This window comes from Pseudophryne corroboree, unplaced genomic scaffold, assembly GCF_028390025.1.
Source record: "Pseudophryne corroboree isolate aPseCor3 unplaced genomic scaffold, aPseCor3.hap2 scaffold_413, whole genome shotgun sequence".
NCBI classification, from domain to species: Eukaryota; Metazoa; Chordata; class Amphibia; order Anura; family Myobatrachidae; genus Pseudophryne; species Pseudophryne corroboree.
The window spans coordinates 221,183-241,664 of NW_026970047.1; the positions used below are offsets into that span (position 1 = coordinate 221,183).

Genomic DNA, 20,482 nt, shown 5'->3' on the forward strand with positions numbered 1-20,482 from the left:
AGTTTGTTTTTGTCAATTACCATTTTAATAATAGGGTAAAGAAAATGAAGTGGATTTTTGAAAGAAAACAATACTGTCAATATACTATTAAAACAAATTAAAATGGTAAAAGTTATTGTACTTTAAGTAAAAATAAAAGAGCCAAAATATCAATCCCAGTTTTGGATTACTTTAATTAACAAACAAAAAAATGCATATAGCAGAGGATAGTTTCAATCTGCCTACCTCTGGGTTATGGGCCCAGCATGCTTCCATTGCTGTACTCTGCTGCACATGTAAGTGCAAGAGATCCTGAAGCACTCACTCATCATGGGAAAGTACCAATGTGTTTCTTCGTTGGTTGATAGAAGAAACATCTTACAAAAACTCTCCAGATTATTGACTTTTTTAAGTTTTTCTAGGAAACGTTTTAGATGAATGCTTATTAGCATTTGTCAGTATGTACTTTTGCAAAGTGTCTCTGTGGCGCAATCAGTTAGTGTGTACGGCTATTAACCAAAAGGTTGGTGGTTCAATCCCACTCAGGGATGTAATTGACCTTGTTATCAGATTTTGGTGATCTTTAAGTAGACAAGTCAAATTTCATACCCCCTGTTATGGTGTAGGGTACCTGGCCTTCTCTGATGTAATCAGAGTTAGATTTGATTCAGTGATTTTATAAAAACATCTAGGAAGCACAATTTAGCATTGGGTTGCAGAGAAAAAGAAATATGCTGGCAAAAAAATCAAATTGCGTGATTAAACAGCTCTTCATTTTCTGGCTTTATTTTTATGCTAACAAATTTGTTCTCTGAAAAGTGTCCACAAAGCCAAGTCTCTGATTAACACCTTTGTAGGGATGGTTTTTCACCTATTACTAAATTAAACTTGCTTCATTGGAAAGGCAGCAAGATGTATCCTCATTTCAATGTCTACTGAAATAATACAGGTTGACACCAGGAAACATTAACGCCACTGCATCCTTGCTGCTTTCTCATGTGGAAGTCTGTTTAATGTGAAAACAAGGTGATATCTAATTAGCACACAGGTAAGGAATTAAGAAAATCTTTATTTAAGGGTGAAGATGTTTCTCACAAAATTGTTGACCCAATGCATCATTGAAATTCAAGCTGGAAAGATGATTTTAATATATCACTTGTACATTTTGTATTGCTCTTCTGGTGACAATGTAGTTTGTTTTTGTCAATTACCATTTTAATAATAGGGTAAAGAAAATGAAGTGGATTTTTGAAAGAAAACAATACTGTCAATATACTATTAAAACAAATTAAAATGGTAAAAGTTATTGTACTTTAAGTAAAAATAAAAGAGACAAAATATCAATCCCAGTTTTGGATTACTTTAATTAACAAAAAAAATGCATATAGCAGAGGATAGTTTCAATCTGCCTACCTCTGGGTTATGGGCCCAGCATGCTTCCATTGCAGTACTCTGCTGCACATGTAAGTGCAAGAGATCCTGAAGCACTCACTCATCATGGGAAAGTACCAATGTGTTTCTTCGTTGGTTGATGGAAGAAACATCTTACAAAAACTCTCCAGATTATTGACTTTTTAAAGTTTTTCTAGGAAACGTTTTAGATGAATGCTTATTAGCCTTTGTCAGTATGGACTTTTGCAAAGTGTCTCTGTGGCGCAATCGGTTAGTGTGTTTGGCTATTAACCAAAAGGTTGGTGGTTCAATCCCACCCAGGGACGTAATTAACCTTGTGATCAGATTTTGGTGATATTTAAGTAGACAAGTCAAAATTTCAAACCTCCTCTTATGGTGTAGGGTACATGGCCTTCTTTGATGTAATCAGAGTTAGATTTGATTCAGTGATTTTATAAAAAACAGCTAGGAAGCACAATTTAGCAGTGGGTTGCAGAGAAAAAGAAATATGCTGGCAAAAAAATCCAATTGAGTGATTAAACAGCTCTTCATTTTCTGGCTTTATTTTTATGCTAACAAATTTGTTCTCTGAAAAGTGTCCACAAAGCCAAGTCTCTGATTAACACCTTTGTAAGGATGGTTTTTCACCTATTACTAAATTAAACTTGCTTCATTGGAAAGGCAGCAAGATGCATCCTCATTTCAATGTGTACTGAAATAATACAAGTTGACACCAGGAAACATTAACGCCACTGCATCCTTGCTGCTTTCTCATGTGGAAGTCTGTTTAATGTGAAAACAAGGTGATATCTAATTAGCACACAGGTAAGGAATTAAGAAAATCTTTATTTAAGGGAGAAGATGTTTCTCACAAAATTGTTGACCCAATGCATCATTGAAATTCAAGCTGGAAAGATGATTTTAATATATCACTTGTACATTTTGTATTGCTCTTCTGGTGACAATGTAGTTTGTTTTTGTCAATTACCATTTTAATAATAGGGTAAAGAAAATGAAGTGGATTTTTGAAAGAAAACAATACTGTCAATATACTATTAAAACAAATTAAAATGGTAAAAGTTATTGTACTTTAAGTAAAAATAAAAGAGACAAAATATCAATCCCAGTTTTGGATTACTTTAATTAACAAAAAAAATGCATATAGCAGAGGATAGTTTCAATCTGCCTACCTCTGGGTTATGGGCCCAGCATGCTTCCATTGCAGTACTCTGCTGCACATGTAAGTTCAAGAGATCCTGAAGCACTCACTCATCATGGGAAAGTACCAATGTGTTTCTTCGTTGGTTAATGGAAGAAACATCTTACAAAAACTCTCCAGATTATTGACTTTTTAAAGTTTTTCTAGGAAACGTTTTAGATGAATGCTTATTAGCCTTTGTCAGTATGGACTTTTGCAAAGTGTCTCTGTGGCGCAATCAGTTAGTATGTACGGCTATTAACCAAAAGGTTGGTGGTTCAATCGCACCCAGGGACCTAATTGACCTTGTTATCAGATTTTGGTGATCTTTAAGTAGACAAGTCAAAATTTCAAACCCCCTGTTATGGTGTAGGGTACCTGGCCTTCTCTGATGTAATCAGAGTTAGATTTGATTCAGTGATTTTATAAAAACAGCTAGGAAGCACTATTTAGCAGTGGGTTGCAGAGAAAAAAAATATGCTGGCAGAAAAATCCAATTGAGTGATTAAACAGCTCTTTATTTTCTGGCTTTATTTTTATGCTAACAAATTTGTTCTCTGAAAAGTGTCCACAAAGCCAAGTCTCTGATTAACACCTTTGTAAGGATGGTTTTTCACCTATTACTAAATTAAACTTGCTTCATTGGAAAGGCAGCAAGATGCATCCTCATTTCAATGTCTACTGAAATAATACAGGTTGACACCAGGAAACATTAACGCCACTGCATCCTTGCTGCTTTCTCATGTGGAAGTCTGTTTAATGTGAAAACAAGGTGATATCTAATTAGCACACAGGTAAGGAATTAAGAAAATCTTTATTTAAGGGTGAAGATGTTTCTCACAAAATCGTTGCCCCAATGCATCATTGAAATTCAAGCTGGAAAGATGATTTTAATATATCACTTGTACATTTTGTATTGCTCTTCTGGTGACAATGTAGTTTGTTTTTGTCAATTACCATTTTAATAATAGGGTAAAGAAAATGAAGTGGATTTTTGAAAGAAAACAATACTGTCAATATACTATTAAAACAAATTAAAATGGTAAAAGTTATTGTACTTTAAGTAAAAATAAAAGAGCCAAAATATCAATCCCAGTTTTGGATTACTTTAATTAACAAACAAAAAAATGCATATAGCAGAGGATAGTTTCAATCTGCCTACCTCTGGGTTATGGGCCCAGCATGCTTCCATTGCTGTACTCTGCTGCACATGTAAGTGCAAGAGATCCTGAAGCACTCACTCATCATGGGAAAGTACCAATGTGTTTCTTCGTTGGTTGATAGAAGAAACATCTTACAAAAACTCTCCAGATTATTGACTTTTTTAAGTTTTTCTAGGAAACGTTTTAGATGAATGCTTATTAGCATTTGTCAGTATGTACTTTTGCAAAGTGTCTCTGTGGCGCAATCAGTTAGTGTGTACGGCTATTAACCAAAAGGTTGGTGGTTCAATCCCACTCAGGGATGTAATTGACCTTGTTATCAGATTTTGGTGATCTTTAAGTAGACAAGTCAAATTTCATACCCCCTGTTATGGTGTAGGGTACCTGGCCTTCTCTGATGTAATCAGAGTTAGATTTGATTCAGTGATTTTATAAAAACATCTAGGAAGCACAATTTAGCATTGGGTTGCAGAGAAAAAGAAATATGCTGGCAAAAAAATCAAATTGCGTGATTAAACAGCTCTTCATTTTCTGGCTTTATTTTTATGCTAACAAATTTGTTCTCTGAAAAGTGTCCACAAAGCCAAGTCTCTGATTAACACCTTTGTAGGGATGGTTTTTCACCTATTACTAAATTAAACTTGCTTCATTGGAAAGGCAGCAAGATGTATCCTCATTTCAATGTCTACTGAAATAATACAGGTTGACACCAGGAAACATTAACGCCACTGCATCCTTGCTGCTTTCTCATGTGGAAGTCTGTTTAATGTGAAAACAAGGTGATATCTAATTAGCACACAGGTAAGGAATTAAGAAAATCTTTATTTAAGGGTGAAGATGTTTCTCACAAAATTGTTGACCCAATGCATCATTGAAATTCAAGCTGGAAAGATGATTTTAATATATCACTTGTACATTTTGTATTGCTCTTCTGGTGACAATGTAGTTTGTTTTTGTCAATTACCATTTTAATAATAGGGTAAAGAAAATGAAGTGGATTTTTGAAAGAAAACAATACTGTCAATATACTATTAAAACAAATTAAAATGGTAAAAGTTATTGTACTTTAAGTAAAAATAAAAGAGACAAAATATCAATCCCAGTTTTGGATTACTTTAATTAACAAAAAAAATGCATATAGCAGAGGATAGTTTCAATCTGCCTACCTCTGGGTTATGGGCCCAGCATGCTTCCATTGCAGTACTCTGCTGCACATGTAAGTGCAAGAGATCCTGAAGCACTCACTCATCATGGGAAAGTACCAATGTGTTTCTTCGTTGGTTGATGGAAGAAACATCTTACAAAAACTCTCCAGATTATTGACTTTTTAAAGTTTTTCTAGGAAACGTTTTAGATGAATGCTTATTAGCCTTTGTCAGTATGGACTTTTGCAAAGTGTCTCTGTGGCGCAATCGGTTAGTGTGTTTGGCTATTAACCAAAAGGTTGGTGGTTCAATCCCACCCAGGGACGTAATTAACCTTGTGATCAGATTTTGGTGATATTTAAGTAGACAAGTCAAAATTTCAAACCTCCTCTTATGGTGTAGGGTACATGGCCTTCTTTGATGTAATCAGAGTTAGATTTGATTCAGTGATTTTATAAAAAACAGCTAGGAAGCACAATTTAGCAGTGGGTTGCAGAGAAAAAGAAATATGCTGGCAAAAAAATCCAATTGAGTGATTAAACAGCTCTTCATTTTCTGGCTTTATTTTTATGCTAACAAATTTGTTCTCTGAAAAGTGTCCACAAAGCCAAGTCTCTGATTAACACCTTTGTAAGGATGGTTTTTCACCTATTACTAAATTAAACTTGCTTCATTGGAAAGGCAGCAAGATGCATCCTCATTTCAATGTGTACTGAAATAATACAAGTTGACACCAGGAAACATTAACGCCACTGCATCCTTGCTGCTTTCTCATGTGGAAGTCTGTTTAATGTGAAAACAAGGTGATATCTAATTAGCACACAGGTAAGGAATTAAGAAAATCTTTATTTAAGGGAGAAGATGTTTCTCACAAAATTGTTGACCCAATGCATCATTGAAATTCAAGCTGGAAAGATGATTTTAATATATCACTTGTACATTTTGTATTGCTCTTCTGGTGACAATGTAGTTTGTTTTTGTCAATTACCATTTTAATAATAGGGTAAAGAAAATGAAGTGGATTTTTGAAAGAAAACAATACTGTCAATATACTATTAAAACAAATTAAAATGGTAAAAGTTATTGTACTTTAAGTAAAAATAAAAGAGACAAAATATCAATCCCAGTTTTGGATTACTTTAATTAACAAAAAAAATGCATATAGCAGAGGATAGTTTCAATCTGCCTACCTCTGGGTTATGGGCCCAGCATGCTTCCATTGCAGTACTCTGCTGCACATGTAAGTTCAAGAGATCCTGAAGCACTCACTCATCATGGGAAAGTACCAATGTGTTTCTTCGTTGGTTAATGGAAGAAACATCTTACAAAAACTCTCCAGATTATTGACTTTTTAAAGTTTTTCTAGGAAACGTTTTAGATGAATGCTTATTAGCCTTTGTCAGTATGGACTTTTGCAAAATGTCTCTGTGGCGCAATCAGTTAGTATGTACGGCTATTAACCAAAAGGTTGGTGGTTCAATCGCACCCAGGGACCTAATTGACCTTGTTATCAGATTTTGGTGATCTTTAAGTAGACAAGTCAAAATTTCAAACCCCCTGTTATGGTGTAGGGTACCTGGCCTTCTCTGATGTAATCAGAGTTAGATTTGATTCAGTGATTTTATAAAAACAGCTAGGAAGCACAATTTAGCAGTGGGTTGCAGAGAAAAAAAATATGCTGGCAGAAAAATCCAATTGAGTGATTAAACAGCTCTTTATTTTCTGGCTTTATTTTTATGCTAACAAATTTGTTCTCTGAAAAGTGTCCACAAAGCCAAGTCTCTGATTAACACCTTTGTAAGGATGGTTTTTCACCTATTACTAAATTAAACTTGCTTCATTGGAAAGGCAGCAAGATGCATCCTCATTTCAATGTCTACTGAAATAATACAGGTTGACACCAGGAAACATTAACGCCACTGCATCCTTGCTGCTTTCTCATGTGGAAGTCTGTTTAATGTGAAAACAAGGTGATATCTAATTAGCACACAGGTAAGGAATTAAGAAAATCTTTATTTAAGGGTGAAGATGTTTCTCACAAAATCGTTGCCCCAATGCATCATTGAAATTCAAGCTGGAAAGATGATTTTAATATATCACTTGTACATTTTGTATTGCTCTTCTGGTGACAATGTAGTTTGTTTTTGTCAATTACCATTTTAATAATAGGGTAAAGAAAATGAAGTGGATTTTTGAAAGAAAACAATACTGTCAATATACTATTAAAACAAATTAAAATGGTAAAAGTTATTGTACTTTAAGTAAAAATAAAAGAGCCAAAATATCAATCCCAGTTTTGGATTACTTTAATTAACAAACAAAAAAATGCATATAGCAGAGGATAGTTTCAATCTGCCTACCTCTGGGTTATGGGCCCAGCATGCTTCCATTGCTGTACTCTGCTGCACATGTAAGTGCAAGAGATCCTGAAGCACTCACTCATCATGGGAAAGTACCAATGTGTTTCTTCGTTGGTTGATAGAAGAAACATCTTACAAAAACTCTCCAGATTATTGACTTTTTTAAGTTTTTCTAGGAAACGTTTTAGATGAATGCTTATTAGCATTTGTCAGTATGTACTTTTGCAAAGTGTCTCTGTGGCGCAATCAGTTAGTGTGTACGGCTATTAACCAAAAGGTTGGTGGTTCAATCCCACCCAGGGACGTAATTGACCTTGTTATCAGATTTTGGTGATCTTTAAGTAGACAAGTCAAATTTCATACCCCCTGTTATGGTGTAGGGTACCTGGCCTTCTCTGATGTAATCAGAGTTAGATTTGATTCAGTGATTTTATAAAAACATCTAGGAAGCACAATTTAGCATTGGGTTGCAGAGAAAAAGAAATATGCTGGCAAAAAAATCAAATTGCGTGATTAAACAGCTCTTCATTTTCTGGCTTTATTTTTATGCTAACAAATTTGTTCTCTGAAAAGTGTCCACAAAGCCAAGTCTCTGATTAACACCTTTGTAGGGATGGTTTTTCACCTATTACTAAATTAAACTTGCTTCATTGGAAAGGCAGCAAGATGTATCCTCATTTCAATGTCTACTGAAATAATACAGGTTGACACCAGGAAACATTAACGCCACTGCATCCTTGCTGCTTTCTCATGTGGAAGTCTGTTTAATGTGAAAACAAGGTGATATCTAATTAGCACACAGGTAAGGAATTAAGAAAATCTTTATTTAAGGGTGAAGATGTTTCTCACAAAATTGTTGACCCAATGCAACATTGAAATTCAAGCTGGAAAGATGATTTTAATATATCACTTGTACATTTTGTATTGCTCTTCTGGTGACAATGTAGTTTGTTTTTGTCAATTACCATTTTAATAATAGGGTAAAGAAAATGAAGTGGATTTTTGAAAGAAAACAATACTGTCAATATACTATTAAAACAAATTAAAATGGTAAAAGTTATTGTACTTTAAGTAAAAATAAAAGAGACAAAATATCAATCCCAGTTTTGGATTACTTTAATTAACAAAAAAAAAATGCATATAGCAGAGGATAGTTTCAATCTGCCTACCTCTCGGTTATGAGCCAAGCATGCTTCCATTGCAGTACTCTGCTGCACATGTAAGTTCAAGAGATCCTGAAGCACTCACTCATCATGGGAAAGTACCAATGTGTTTCTTCGTTGGTTGATGGAAGAAACATCTTACAAAAACTCTCCAGATTATTGACTTTTTAAAGTTTTTCTAGGAAACGTTTTAGATGAATGCTTATTAGCCTTTGTCAGTATGGACTTTCGCAAAGTGTCTCTGTGGTGCAATCAGTTAGTATGTACGGCTATTAACCAAAAGGTTGGTGGTTCAATCCCACCCAGGGACCTAATTGACCTTGTTATCAGATTTTGGTGATCTTTAAGTAGACAAGTCAAATTTCATACCCCCTGTTATGGTGTAGGGTACCTGGCCTTCTCTGATGTAATCAGAGTTAGATTTGATTCAGTGATTTTATAAAAACATCTAGGAAGCACAATTTAGCATTGGGTTGCAGAGAAAAAGAAATATGCTGGCAAAAAAATCAAATTGCGTGATTAAACAGCTCTTCATTTTCTGGCTTTATTTTTATGCTAACAAATTTGTTCTCTGAAAAGTGTCCACAAAGCCAAGTCTCTGATTAACACCTTTGTAGGGATGGTTTTTCACCTATTACTAAATTAAACTTGCTTCATTGGAAAGGCAGCAAGATGTATCCTCATTTCAATGTCTACTGAAATAATACAGGTTGACACCAGGAAACATTAACGCCACTGCATCCTTGCTGCTTTCTCATGTGGAAGTCTGTTTAATGTGAAAACAAGGTGATATCTAATTAGCACACAGGTAAGGAATTAAGAAAATCTTTATTTAAGGGTGAAGATGTTTCTCACAAAATTGTTGACCCAATGCATCATTGAAATTCAAGCTGGAAAGATGATTTTAATATATCACTTGTACATTTTGTATTGCTCTTCTGGTGACAATGTAGTTTGTTTTTGTCAATTACCATTTTAATAATAGGGTAAAGAAAATGAAGTGGATTTTTGAAAGAAAACAATACTGTCAATATACTATTAAAACAAATTAAAATGGTAAAAGTTATTGTACTTTAAGTAAAAATAAAAGAGACAAAATATCAATCCCAGTTTTGGATTACTTTAATTAACAAAAAAAATGCATATAGCAGAGGATAGTTTCAATCTGCCTACCTCTGGGTTATGGGCCCAGCATGCTTCCATTGCAGTACTCTGCTGCACATGTAAGTGCAAGAGATCCTGAAGCACTCACTCATCATGGGAAAGTACCAATGTGTTTCTTCGTTGGTTGATGGAAGAAACATCTTACAAAAACTCTCCAGATTATTGACTTTTTAAAGTTTTTCTAGGAAACGTTTTAGATGAATGCTTATTAGCCTTTGTCAGTATGGACTTTTGCAAAGTGTCTCTGTGGCGCAATCGGTTAGTGTGTTTGGCTATTAACCAAAAGGTTGGTGGTTCAATCCCACCCAGGGACGTAATTAACCTTGTGATCAGATTTTGGTGATATTTAAGTAGACAAGTCAAAATTTCAAACCTCCTCTTATGGTGTAGGGTACATGGCCTTCTTTGATGTAATCAGAGTTAGATTTGATTCAGTGATTTTATAAAAAACAGCTAGGAAGCACAATTTAGCAGTGGGTTGCAGAGAAAAAGAAATATGCTGGCAAAAAAATCCAATTGAGTGATTAAACAGCTCTTCATTTTCTGGCTTTATTTTTATGCTAACAAATTTGTTCTCTGAAAAGTGTCCACAAAGCCAAGTCTCTGATTAACACCTTTGTAAGGATGGTTTTTCACCTATTACTAAATTAAACTTGCTTCATTGGAAAGGCAGCAAGATGCATCCTCATTTCAATGTGTACTGAAATAATACAAGTTGACACCAGGAAACATTAACGCCACTGCATCCTTGCTGCTTTCTCATGTGGAAGTCTGTTTAATGTGAAAACAAGGTGATATCTAATTAGCACACAGGTAAGGAATTAAGAAAATCTTTATTTAAGGGTGAAGATGTTTCTCACAAAATTGTTGACCCAATGCAACATTGAAATTCAAGCTGGAAAGATGATTTTAATATATCACTTGTACATTTTGTATTGCTCTTCTGGTGACAATGTAGTTTGTTTTTGTCAATTACCATTTTAATAATAGGGTAAAGAAAATGAAGTGGATTTTTGAAAGAAAACAATACTGTCAATATACTATTAAAACAAATTAAAATGGTAAAAGTTATTGTACTTTAAGTAAAAATAAAAGAGACAAAATATCAATCCCAGTTTTGGATTACTTTAATTAACAAAAAAAAATGCATATAGCAGAGGATAGTTTCAATCTGCCTACCTCTCGGTTATGAGCCCAGCATGCTTCCATTGCAGTACTCTGCTGCACATGTAAGTTCAAGAGATCCTGAAGCACTCACTCATCATGGGAAAGTACCAATGTGTTTCTTCGTTGGTTGATGGAAGAAACATCTTACAAAAACTCTCCAGATTATTGACTTTTTAAAGTTTTTCTAGGAAACGTTTTAGATGAATGCTTATTAGCCTTTGTCAGTATGGACTTTTGCAAAGTGTCTCTGTGGTGCAATCAGTTAGTATGTACGGCTATTAACCAAAAGGTTGGTGGTTCAATCCCACCCAGGGACCTAATTGACCTTGTTATCAGATTTTGGTGATCTTTAAGTAGACAAGTCAAAATTTCAAACCCCCTGTTATGGTGTAGGGTACCTGGCCTTCTCTGATGTAATCAGAGTTAGATTTGATTCAGTGATTTTATAAAAACAGCTAGGAAGCACAATTTAGCAGTGGGTTGCAGAGAAAAAAAATATGCTGGCAGAAAAATCCAATTGAGTGATTAAACAGCTCTTTATTTTCTGGCTTTATTTTTATGCTAACAAATTTGTTCTCTGAAAAGTGTCCACAAAGCCAAGTCTCTGATTAACACCTTTGTAAGGATGGTTTTTCACCTATTACTAAATTAAACTTGCTTCATTGGAAAGGCAGCAAGATGCATCCTCATTTCAATGTCTACTGAAATAATACAGGTTGACACCTGGAAACATTAACGCCACTGCATCCTTGCTGCTTTCTCATGTGGAAGTCTGTTTAATGTGAAAACAAGGTGATATCTAATTAGCACACAGGTAAGGAATTAAGAAAATCTTTATTTAAGGGTGAAGATGTTTCTCACAAAATCGTTGCCCCAATGCATCATTGAAATTCAAGCTGGAAAGATGATTTTAATATATCACTTGTACATTTTGTATTGCTCTTCTGGTGACAATGTAGTTTGTTTTTGTCAATTACCATTTTAATAATAGGGTAAAGAAAATGAAGTGGATTTTTGAAAGAAAACAATACTGTCAATATACTATTAAAACAAATTAAAATGGTAAAAGTTATTGTACTTTAAGTAAAAATAAAAGAGACAAAATATCAATCCCAGTTTTGGATTACTTTAATTAACAAAAAAAAATGCATATAGCAGAGGATAGTTTCAATCTGCCTACCTCTGGGTTATGGGCCCAGCATGCTTCCATTGCAGTACTCTGCTGCACATGTAAGTGCAAGAGATCCTGAAGCACTCACTCATCATGGGAAAGTACCAATGTGTTTCTTCGTTGGTTGATGGAAGAAACATCTTACAAAAACTCTCCAGATTATTGACTTTTTAAAGTTTTTCTAGGAAACGTTTTAGATGAATGCTTATTAGCCTTTGTCAGTATGGACTTTTGCAAAGTGTCTCTGTGGCGCAATCAGTTAGTATGTACGGCTATTAACCATACGGTTGGTGGTTCAATCCCACCCAGGGACCTAATTGACCTTGTTATCAGATTTTGGTGATCTTTAAGTAGACAAGTCAAAATTTCAAACCCCCTGTTATGGTGTAGGGTACCTGGCCTTCTCTGATGTAATCAGAGTTAGATTTGATTCAGTGATTTTATACAAACAGCTAGGAAGCACAATTTAGCAGTGGGTTGCAGAGAAAAAAAATATGCTGGCAGAAAAATCCAATTGAGTGATTAAACAGCTCTTCATTTTCTGGCTTTATTTGTATGCTAACAAATTTGTTCTCTGAAAAGTGTCCACAAAGCCAAGTCTCTGATTAACACCTTTGTAAGGATGGTTTTTCACCTATTACTAAATTAAACTTGCTTCATTGGAAAGGCAGCAAGATGCATCCTCATTTCAATGTCTACTGAAATAATACAAGTTGACACCAGGAAACATTAACGCCACTGCATCCTTGCTGCTTTCTCATGTGGAAGTCTGTTTAATATGAAAACAAGGTGATATCTAATTAGCACACAGGTAAGGAATTAAGAAAATCTTTATTTAAGGGTGAAGATGTTTCTCACAAAATCGTTGCCCCAATGCATCATTGAAATTCAAGCTGGAAATATGATTTTAATATATCACTTGTACATGTTGTATTGCTCTTCTGGTGACAATGTAGTTTGTTTTTGTCAATTACCATTTTAATAATAGGGTAAAGAAAATGAAGTGGATTTTTGAAAGAAAACAATACTGTCAATATACTATTAAAACAAATTAAAATGGTAAAAGTTATTGTACTTTAAGTAAAAATAAAAGAGACAAAATATCAATCCCAGTTTTGGATTACTTTAATTAACAAAAAAAAATGCATATAGCAGAGGATAGTTTCAATCTGCCTACCTCTGGGTTATGGGCCCAGCATGCTTCCATTGCAGTACTCTGCTGCACATGTAAGTTCAAGAGATCCTGAAGCACTCACTCATCATGGGAAAGTACCAATGTGTTTCTTCGTTGGTTGATGGAAGAAACATCTTACAAAAACTCTCCAGATTATTGACTTTTTAAAGTTTTTCTAGGAAACGTTTTAGTTAAATGCTTATTAGCCTTTGTCAGTATGGACTTTTGCAAAGTGTCTCTGTGGCGCAATCAGTTAGTATGTACGGCTATTAACCAAAGGGTTGGTGGTTCAATCCCACCCAGGGACCTAATTGACCTTGTTATCAGATTTTGGTGATCTTTAAGTAGACAAGTCAAAATTTCAAACCCCCTGTTATGGTGTAGGGTACCTGGCCTTCTCTGATGTAATCAGAGTTAGATTTGATTCAGTGATTTTATAAAAACAGCTAGGAAGCACAATTTAGCAGTGGGTTGCAGAGAAAAAAAATATGCTGGCAGAAAAATCCAATTGAGTGATTAAACAGCTCTTTATTTTCTGGCTTTATTTTTATGCTAACAAATTTGTTCTCTGAAAAGTGTCCACAAAGCCAAGTCTCTGATTAACACCTTTGTAAGGATGGTTTTTCACCTATTACTAAATTAAACTTGCTTCATTGGAAAGGCAGCAAGATGCTTCCTCATTTCAATGTCTACTGAAATAATACAGGTTGACACCAGGAAACATTAACGCCACTGCATCCTTGCTGCTTTCTCATGTGGAAGTCTGTTTAATGTGAAAACAAGGTGATATCTAATTAGCACACAGGTAAGGAATTAAGAAAATCTTTATTTAAGGGTGAAGATGTTTCTCACAAAATCGTTGCCCCAATGCATCATTGAAATTCAAGCTGGAAAGATGATTTTAATATATCACTTGTACATTTTGTTTTGCTCTTCTGGTGACAATGTAGTTTGTTTTTGTCAATTACCATTTTAATAATAGGGTAAAGAAAATGAAGTGGATTTTTGAAAGAAAACAATACTGTCAATATACTATTAAAACAAATTAAAATGGTAAAAGTTATTGTACTTTAAGTAAAAATAAAAGAGACAAAATATCAATCCCAGTTTTGGATTACTTTAATTAACAACAAAAAAATGCATATAGCAGAGGATAGTTTCAATCTGCCTACCTCTGGGTTATGGGCCCAGCATGCTTCCATTGCAGTACTCTGCTGCACATGTAAGTTCAAGAGATCCTGAAGCACTCACTCATCATGGGAAAGTACCAATGTGTTTCTTCGTTGGTTGATGGAAGAAACATCTTACAAAAACTCTCCAGATTATTAACTTTTTAAAGTTTTTTTAGGAAACGTTTTAGATGAATGCTTATTAGCCTTAGTCAGTATAGACTTTTGCAAAGTGTCTCTGTGGCGCAATCAGTTAGTATGTACGGCTATTAACCAAAAGGTTGGTGGTTCAATCCCACCCAGGGACCTAATTGACCTTGTTATCAGATTTTGGTGATCTTTAAGTAGACAAGTCAAAATTTCAAACCCCCTGTTATGGTGTAGGGTACCTGGCCTTCTCTGATGTAATCAGAGTTAGATTTGATTCAGTGATTTTATAAAAACAGCTAGGAAGCACAATTTAGCAGTGGGTTGCAGAGAAAAAAAATATGCTGGCAGAAAAATCCAATTGAGTGATTAAACAGCTCTTTATTTTCTGGCTTTATTTTTATGCTAACAAATTTGTTCTCTGAAAAGTGTCCACAAAGCCAAGTCTCTGATTAACACCTTTGTAAGGATGGTTTTTCACCTATTACTAAATTAAACTTGCTTCATTGGAAAGGCAGCAAGATGCATCCTCATTTCAATGTCTACTGAAATAATACAGGTTGACACCAGGAAACATTAACGCCACTGCATCCTTGCTGCTTTCTCATGTGGAAGTCTGTTTAATGTGAAAACAAGGTGATATCTAATTAGCACACAGGTAAGGAATTAAGAAAATCTTTATTTAAGGGTGAAGATGTTTCTCACAAAATCGTTGCCCCAATGCATCATTGAAATTCAAGCTGGAAAGATGATTTTAATATATCACTTGTACATTTTGTATTGCTCTTCTGGTGACAATGTAGTTTGTTTTTGTCAATTACCATTTTAATAATAGGGTAAAGAAAATGAAGTGGATTTTTGAAAGAAAACAATACTGTCAATATACTATTAAAACAAATTAAAATGGTAAAAGTTATTGTACTTTAAGTAAAAATAAAAGAGACAAAATATCAATCCCAGTTTTGGATTACTTTAATTAACAAACAAAAAAATGCATATAGCAGAGGATAGTTTCAATCTGCCTACCTCTGGGTTATGGGCCCAGCATGCTTCCATTGCAGTACTCTGCTGCACATGTAAGTTCAAGAGATCCTGAAGCACTCACTCATCATGGGAAAGTACCAATGTGTTTCTTCGTTGGTTGATGGAAGAAACATCTTACAAAAACTCTCCAGATTATTAACTTTTTAAAGTTTTTCTAGGAAACGTTTTAGATGAATGCTTATTAGCCTTTGTCAGTATAGACTTTTGCAAAGTGTCTCTGTGGCGCAATCAGTTAGTATGTACGGCTATTAACCAAAAGGTTGGTGGTTCAATCCCACCCAGGGACCTAATTGACCTTGTTATCAGATTTTGGTGATCTTTAGGTAGACAAGTCAAAATTTCAAACCCCCTGTTATGGTGTAGGGTACCTGGCCTTCTCTGATGTAGTTAGATTTGATTCAGTGATTTTATAAAAACAGCTAGGAAGCACAATTTAGCAGTGGGTTGCAGTGAAAAAAAATATGCTGGCAGAAAAATCCAATTGAGTGATTAAACAGCTCTTTATTTTCTGGCTTTATTTTTATGCTAACAAATTTGTTCTCTGAAAAGTGTCCACAAAGCCAAGTCTCTGATTAACACCTTTGTAAGGATGGTTTTTCACCTATTACTAAATTAAACTTGCTTCATTGGAAAGGCAGCAAGATGCATCCTCATTTCAATGTCTACTGAAATAATACAAGTTGACACCAGGAAACATTAACGCCACTGCATCCTTGCTGCTTTCTCATGTGGAAGTCTGTTTAATGTGAAAACAAGGTGATATATAATTAGCACACAGGTAAGGAATTAAGAAAATCTTTATTTAAGGGTGAAGATGTTTCTCACAAAATTGTTGACCCAATGCATCATTGAAATTCAAGCTGGAAAGATGATTTTAATATATCACTTGTACATTTTGTATTGCTCTTCTGGTGACAATGTAGTTTGTTTTTGTCAATTACCATTTTAATAATAGGGTAAAGAAAATGAAGTGGATTTTTGAAAGAAAACAATACTGTCAATATACTATTAAAACAAATTAAAATGGTAAAAGTTATTGTACTTTAAGTAAAAATAAAAGAGACAAAATATCAATCCCAGTTTTGGATTACTTTAATTAACAAAAAAAAAATGCATATAGCAGAGGATAGTTTCAATCTGCCTACCTCTGGGTTATGGGCCCAGCATGCTTCCATTGCAGTACTCTGCTGCACATGTAAGTTCAAGAGATCCTGAAGCACTCACTCATCATGGGAAAGTACCAATGTGTTTCTTCATTGGTTGATGGAAGAAACATCTTACAAAAACTCTCCAGATTATTGACTTTTTAAAGTTTTTCTAGGAAACGTTTTAGATGAATGCTTATTAGCCTTTGTCAGTATGGACTTTCGCAAAGTGTCTCTGTGGCGCAATCAGTTAGTATGTATGGCTATTAACCAAAAGGTTGGTGGTTCAATCCCACCCAGGGACCTAATTGACCTTGTTATCAGATTTTGGTGATCTTTAAGTAGACAAGTCAAAATTTCAAACCCCCTGTTATGGTGTAGGGTACCTGGCCTTCTCTGATGTAATCAGAGTTAGATTTGATTCAGTGATTTTATAAAAACAGCTAGGAAGCACAATTTAGCAGTGGGTTGCAGAAAAAAAAAATATGCTGGCAGAAAAATCCAATTGAGTGATTAAACAGCTCTTTATTTTCTGGCTTTATTTTATGCTAACAAATTTGTTCTCTGAAAAGTGTCCACAAAGCCAAGTCTCTGATTAACACCTTTGAAAGGATGGTTTTTCACCTATTACTAAATTAAACTTGCTTCATTGGAAAGGCAGCAAGATGCATCCTCATTTCAATGTCTACTGAAATAATACAGGTTGACACCAGGAAACATTAACGCCACTGCATCCTTGCTGCTTTCTCATGTGGAAGTCTGTTTAATGTGAAAACAAGGTGATATCTAATTAGCACACAGGTAAGGAATTAAGAAAATCTTTATTTAAGGGTGAAGATGTTTCTCACAAAATCGTTGCCCCAATGCATCATTGAAATTCAAGCTGGAAAGATGATTTTAATATATCACTTGTACATTTTGTATTGCTCTTCTGGTGACAATGTAGTTTGTTTTTGTCAATTACCATTTTAATAATAGGGTAAAGAAAATTAAGTGGATTTTTGAAAGAAAACAATACTGTCAATATACTATTAAAACAAATTAAAATGGTAAAAGTTATTGTACTTTAAGTAAAAATAAAAGAGCCAAAATATCAATCCCAGTTTTGGATTACTTTAATTAACAAACAAAAAAATGCATATAGCAGAGGATAGTTTCAATCTGCCTACCTCTGGGTTATGGGCCCAGCATGCTTCCATTGCTGTACTCTTCTGCACATGTAAGTGCAAGAGATCCTGAAGCACTCACTCATCATGGGAAAGTACCAATGTGTTTCTTCGTTGGTTGATAGAAGAAACATCTTACAAAAACTCTCCAGATTATTGATTTTTTTAAGTTTTTCTAGGAAACGTTTTAGATGAATGCTTATTAGCATTTGTCAGTATGTACTTTTGCAAAGTGTCTCTGTGGCGCAATCAGTTAGCGTGTACGGCTATTAACCAAAAGGTTGGTGGTTCAATCCCACCCAGGGACGTAATTGACCTTGTTATCAGATTTTGGTGATCTTTAAGTAGACAAGTCAAATTTCATACACCCTGTTATGGTGTAGGGTACCTGGCCTTCTCTGATGTAATCAGAGTTAGATTTGATTCAGTGATTTTATAAAAACATCTAGGAAGCACAATTTAGCAGTGGGTTGCAGAGAAAAAGAAATATGCTGGCAAAAAAATCAAATTGCGTGATTAAACAGCTCTTCATTTTCTGGCTTTATTTTTATGCTAACAAATTTGTTCTCTGAAAAGTGTCCACAAAGCCAAGTCTCTGATTAACACCTTTGTAGGGATGGTTTTTCACCTATTACTAAATTAAACTTGCTTCATTGGAAAGGCAGCAAGATGTATCCTCATTTCAATGTCTACTGAAATTATACAGGTTGACACCAGGAAACATTAACGCCACTGCATCCTTGCTGCTTTCTCATGTGGAAGTCTGTTTAATGTGAAAACAAGGTGATATCTAATTAGCACACAGGTAAGGAATTAAGAAAATCTTTATTTAAGGGTGAAGATGTTTCTCACAAAATTGTTGACCCAATGCATCATTGAAATTCAAGCTGGAAAGATGATTTTAATATATCACTTGTACATTTTGTATTGCTCTTCTGGTGACAATGTAGTTTGTTTTTGTCAATTACCATTTTAATAATAGGGTAAAGAAAATGAAGTGGATTTTTGAAAGAAAACAATACTGTCAATATACTATTAAAACAAATTAAAATGGTAAAAGTTATTGTACTTTAAGTAAAAATAAAAGAGACACAATATCAATCCCAGTTTTGGATTACTTTAATTAACAAAAAAAATGCATATAGCAGAGGATAGTTTCAATCTGCCTACCTCTGGGTTATGGGCCCAGCATGCTTCCATTGCAGTACTCTGCTGCACATGTAAGTGCAAGAGATCCTGAAGCACTCACTCATCATGGGAAAGTACCAATGTGTTTCTTCGTTGGTTGATGGAAGAAACATCTTACAAAAACTCTCCAGATTATTGACTTTTTAAAGTTTTTCTAGGAAACGTTTTAGATGAATGCTTATTAGCCTTTGTCAGTATAGACTTTTGCAAAGTGTCTCTGTGGCGCAATCGGTTAGTGTCTTTGGCTATTAACCAAAAGGTTGGTGGTTCAATCCCACCCAGGGATGTAATTAACCTTGTGATCAGATTTTGGTGATATTTAAGGAGACAAGTCAAAATTTCAAACCTCCTCTTATGGTGTAGGGTACATGGCCTTCTCTGATGTAATCAGAGTTAGATTTGATTCAGTGATTTTATAAAAAACAGCTAGGAAGCACAATTTAGCAGTGGGTTGCAGAGAAATAAAATATGCTGGCAGAAAAATCCAATCGAGTGATTAAACAGCTCTTCATTTTCTGGCTTTATTTTTATGCTAACAAATTTGTTCTCTGAAAAGTGTCCACAAAGCCAAGTCTCTGATTAACACCTTTGTAAGGATGGTTTTTCACCTATTACTAAATTAAACTTGATTCATTGGAAAGGCAGCAAGATGCATCCTCATTTCAATGTCTACTGAAATAATACAAGTTGACACCAGGAAACATTAACGCCACTGCATCCTTGCTGCTTTCTCATGTGGAAGTCTGTTTAATGTGAAAACAAGGTGATATCTAATTAGCACACAGGTAAGGAATTAAGAAAATCTTTATTTAAGGGTGAAGATGTTTCTCACAAAATTGTTGACCCAATGCAACATTGAAATTCAAGCTGGAAAGATGATTTTAATATATCACTTGTACATTTTGTATTGCTCTTCTGGTGACAATGTAGTTTGTTTTTGTCAATTACCATTTTAATAATAGGGTAAAGAAAATGAAGTGGATTTTTGAAAGAAAACAATACTGTCAATATACTATTAAAACAAATTAAAATGGTAAACGTTATTGTACTTTAAGTAAAAATAAAAGAGACAAAATATCAATCCCAGTTTTGGATTACTTTAACAAAAAAAAATGCATATAGCAGAGGATAGTTTCAATCTGCCTACCTCTCGGTTATGAGCCCAGCATGCTTCCATTGCAGTACTCTGCTGCACATGTAAGTTCAAGAGATCCTGAAGCACTCACTCATCATGGGAAAGTACCAATGTGTTTCTTCGTTGGTTGATGGAAGAAACATCTTACAAAAACTCTCCAGATTATTGACTTTTTAAAGTTTTTCTAGGAAACGTTTTAGATGAATGCTTATTAGCCTTTGTCAGTATGGACTTTTGCAAAGTGTCTCTGTGGTGCAATCAGTTAGCGTGTACGGCTATTAACCAAAAGGTTGGTGGTTCAATCCCACCCAGGGACCTAATTGACCTTGTTATCAGATTTTGGTGATCTTTAAGTAGACAAGTCAAATTTCATACCCCCTGTTATGGTGTAGGGTACCTGGCCTTCTCTGAT

The 20,482-nt window shown here is 34.6% G+C and overlaps 3 non-coding genes across 3 annotated transcripts; all 3 read left to right on the plus strand.

The window, feature by feature from the left end:
• Positions 1 to 1,623: 1,623 nt before the first annotated feature.
• On the plus strand, positions 1,624 to 1,697 carry TRNAN-AUU (transfer RNA asparagine (anticodon AUU)). Its single transcript has one exon. It is a non-coding gene; the product is annotated as a tRNA-Asn (tRNA).
• A 3,432-nt stretch (positions 1,698 to 5,129) lies between these two features.
• Positions 5,130 to 5,203, plus strand: TRNAN-AUU (transfer RNA asparagine (anticodon AUU)). The gene has a single exon. It is a non-coding gene; the product is annotated as a tRNA-Asn (tRNA).
• Positions 5,204 to 9,804: 4,601 nt separating this feature from the next.
• On the plus strand, positions 9,805 to 9,878 carry TRNAN-AUU (transfer RNA asparagine (anticodon AUU)). The gene has a single exon. It is a non-coding gene; the product is annotated as a tRNA-Asn (tRNA).
• Positions 9,879 to 20,482: the final 10,604 nt, after the last annotated feature.